The following is a 4,509-nucleotide window of genomic DNA, read 5'->3' on the forward strand; positions in this document are numbered from 1 at the left end:
GTTTTGTTTGTTCAAAAAACTTTATAATTTTATTTACTCAAAGTTAGCTATTTTATATTTTGTAATGCTCTTTATATTTTCTTTGGTCCTAATTTTTTCTGCTATCCATACATCTGACAAATAACTATGGCATGCTCTCTTAATTTGCATGGGTAAATTTTGAGATACTTGCTGTGAACTTTACCTCAGCTTCCATCTCTTCTTTTTTCACTTACAAGATTTCTTTTCTCCCTTCCTGGGAAGATGAGCCATATCAGGTAATACTACTTTACTTAGAGGCTTAAGTTAAATATTCATTTATTTGCTCCTTATGACAAATGATAGGGAGATTATGGGTCTTGGGTCTAGGAGTGAGGAGAATGTGAAGGGGAATAAGAATGGAGCAGAGATAAGGTTTGCTTACTTCAAAATATGCTTGGAAATAGTTTTGGCCCAGTTTCTCAGAACTGTCCCTTCCGCCTCAAGTGATGGATGGGATTATCTCCCATTTACCTTATTTCTATCTTATATGTATATAACTATTTGTATGTTGTCACTCCATTAGAGAAGGGACCATGTTTTTGCCTTTCTTTGTAGCCCCAACACTTAATTCAAAATAGGCTCTTTAAAAAATGCTTGTTGAATAACTGTCTAAAATAAATAGATAAAACTTGGATTAGATGTTTATTGAGTCCTATAAGGATCCCACCCCTATGAATTTCTTCTCTTAAAAAAATGACAATAATCCAGTAACTTTTGTTTCATATTACCTACATTTCCCAATGTAACTCTACTAGAACCTTAAAATAAAGGATAGAAATGAGGAGGAAAAATAGTTCAATAAAACTAACCAACACATAGGAAAGGTTTGACTTTACATACAGTATTCCATACATACATTTCCAGTTCCCTACTCTGCATCTTCCAAGAATAAAATATTTAGGCTTTCTCATCTTTTCCTTCTCTTTTTATGCAGCTCTTTTGCCATGGGTCTTCCTTTTTCACTTCCCTCCCATCTCCCTCTTTCCCAAACTCCAGTAAGAATACACTTAGCATAGAATGACTAAATGATAAATTGAGCTTGATGGGGGATGGAGGGCAATGTTACTAGTTTTAATGTAGACTGAATTTGGGGAAAATAATAGACCCAGATTCCATGTTTCTACATTTAAAGTCTCATGGGCCACAGCCCTGCCTATTGAGTATTTTTTCTTCTTTACCCCTCCTCCCCCCAGCCTTCTTTCTTTTCTCCTTTTTTATTTAATATCTTCTAGTCAGTCCAGTACCCTTTACCCTCCTGAGGGTTCTAGGCTTCCTAAGTGGTGAGATGGCAGAAGTACTGTGCTTAGAATCAGAAAATTTCCATTGGAACCCAGCCTCAAATACTTGTGTGACCCAAAGTTATGTTAAAGTCTCAGTTTATTCATTTGTTAATTGAGAGGGCTGGGTTTGATGACCTTGAAGATCCCTTCCTTATTTATATCTATGACCCCCTACTGTCTCTCCAGGTCCTCTTGAAGCAATTTACTTTTCCTTCTGGGCAGGGTTCCAACCAAATGTTGATAGGAGGCATTAAAAATCTCTGAGGGGTTCTGGATTTCTTTGAAGATGGTCAAGTGACTTTTGCTCACCGAGATGATCTGTTCCTGTGCAATCATCCAAGCCAAGATTTTCTTTTCCTCCTGGGGATGGGAGTAGTTTCAGCCTTCCCAGGCACCCCACTTAAAAGCCTCCAGGGACATAGTCTTCAAAGTGGGGAGGTTAGTGTGACCTAGAGGGGGTTGTATGAATCGCCCCACTGGGCTTTTCTTAGTGATGTCAGGTTTTGGGCATTATTTCCAACACAACCACATCTACCCTTTCTCCCTAACATTTCCTTATTCCTTTTCCCTTCCATTGTGCAAGCTTCCAATCTCTTCTGTTCTGGAGGTAGTTATTATTTATATGCATAGTAACAATGGCACAGGTGCCAAAAAAGTTCTAACCCTGCCTTTTTATCAACTGCCTTTTTCTCTTATTTTCCCTCTTTCCCCCAGTCTTTCCTGCCTCTCCCTGCCTCCCAAATCTCCTAGTAAGTAGCTGCTTTAAATTTCTTGAATAATGAAGTAACTAAGTGGGAAAGAGAATGTTTTCACTCAGATTCACAATCTTTCTGCTCTCACTCTCACTGTCCCCATAATATCATAAGATTTTGTGATCCCCTGATTTTGGGGAGGGGGACTTCTATTCTAACAATAAAGTCAGTAATCCTAAATCTTCTGGCTTTGGAATCTGCCTTAGGGACTTCTCACACTTCCAATCTAAGAACAACAATCTGTCTGATTCTGACTGGACCACTCCTCAATTCATTGCTGACTGTCAGATAGCTTCTGGCTTCAGGATAGTCTCATGAGACAATAATGACAATCTTGTCAGGGATAACCAAATTCCAGAGCTGTAGAATTAGCATGTGGATGATAGAAAGCTGGATAAATATGTCTCCTTGCTTCTATTTCTCTGCTGAATTCTCTTAGAATTCAGTCCACTTGTAATAGCATTAGTTGTGCCCCTTGGCTAAGGAGATAGGTTCAAGCCTGCAAATTCTTTTGAGACACCTTGTGACTGGTCTATGGTCAAACTTTGGGGGTCTCCTTCACCACATCAACATTTGGTGGCCCATATGGAGAGATTTGGCCTCCCCTGGCTTGATTTTCTCCTTGTCAAGTTAAGCTTTCCACAATCCTATAGTGGAACACCCCAAGCCACCGGGAAAGGCTTGTCTGGGTAATCTTGAGCTCCATGCTCAGCAAGTTTCCTTGACTGGAGTTATCCAGACTGGGAAATTCTTGCAATTTTTAGCAAAGTTTCTAGGGAACCTTTGCTATAGGATAGCTTTTAGCAAAATTTTACAGCTTTTTGCAAACATAGGACAGTCCTCTTTCACGTCATTTTGTCTGTGTCTGCATCTCTGGGCAAAATGCCTGTCATGTTTGTTCTGTGAGCTAGATTTTGTTACCTGGAAAGATTCAAAACAAAACAAAACAAAACAAACAAAAACAAACAAACAAAAAAACCAAACTTCTATGATGTAGTTAGAATGCTGGGGAAATTTCTTAAAAAGCCTAATTTTTTTTTTCTGTGGACTTCAGCTCTGGTCAAGCTGGAGGCTACACAAAAAAGTTAGCTAATTAAAATTAAAATAGCATCTTTATAGACTCTCAAAAGTTTTGAGAGCAAAACATCTTAGCAAATTCTCAAAAGCAATCATTAAGAAGTTTGGCAATTAGTGCTGTTAAGATTGCAAGAAACATTCCTGAAACGCTGGGGATAATTCCAGGAATTTACCCCATTCTGAAAGAAAAGACAAGAAAAAACAAACCAGGTAAATAGCAACTTTTAGCTAACCTGACCTTGACTTCTATTTTGTTCGGAGTTCCCCTTCTGCTCCTTTGAGAAAGCACCCCAGAAGGTATTAAGGGACCCTTTCCATTCCACTCCCCAGAGTGGTCCTGAGTATATTTCAGTTGTGGGGGATCAGTGTAGCCCAAGTCTCTCTTGTTTGCTAACCCTCTCATCTCAGATTAGATTAAAACTCAAATTCTGTCTCGCCTATAGATATAAGGGAAGCAGCCTGTTGGGACCCCACACAACCTTCCCCAAATACCTCCCTAATCCATCTTGGGGAAATGGGAATGGAGTGGGAATCGGGGTCCATGGTCAGCTTTCCCTGAGCCCTGGCACTTAACCTACCATCAAAGGGATATCCTGGCACCTGGCACCCCAGCTTTCAGCATTGTGTCCAGAATCCGCCTGGGAAGAATTTGGGTAATCCTGGCAGCCCCCAGAAAGTCAGTCAGCCTCTGCACTTGCTAAGACTACCATTCTCTCTCTCAATTGTGGATGTGTATTGTCTATGTAATTTATGGCAAATTGTTTTATCTCTGCCCAGTTTTCTGATTTGTCAAGAGAAATAATAAATGTTGTTGTGAAGACCATATGATTGTAAAAGTGCTTAGCATAAACATGCTATATGAATGTTATCTGCTTTATTGGATATAATTGCTTCGTATTTGATAACTTTATGGTTTTTTTTTTAATGTAACCAACAGATAAATGATTTCTATGTTGTATGTAAAGTAATTTGGCCATGGCAGCTTTTCTTTCCTTGCTCGAAAGAAAAGGGACACACACCCTTTCTCCTTCTGGGTGGTTTCAAACATCCCCAGGCCAGTTTCTAATCCCAGAGACAAGCCAGTGGGAACTTCTTTGGCCTACTAAGCTCTTTGCAGAGAGACCATGGCCCATCTTCACTCCTCAAATAATGCAAAAGATGTCTGAAGCACTTAAGATTAGATTTCTTTCTTTCTTCCTTTCCTTTCTTTTCATTTTCTCCTTCCTTCCTTCCTTCCTTCCTTCCTTCCTTCCTTCCTTCCTTCCTTCCTTCCTTCCTTCCTTCCTTCCTTCCTTCCTTCCTTCCTTCCTTCCTTCCTTCCTTCCTTCCTTCCTTCCCTCCTTCCTTCCTTCCTTCCTTCCTTCCTTCCTTCCCTCCCT

This window comes from Sminthopsis crassicaudata, chromosome 4, assembly GCF_048593235.1.
Source record: "Sminthopsis crassicaudata isolate SCR6 chromosome 4, ASM4859323v1, whole genome shotgun sequence".
Lineage (NCBI taxonomy): Eukaryota > Metazoa > Chordata > Mammalia > Dasyuromorphia > Dasyuridae > Sminthopsis > Sminthopsis crassicaudata.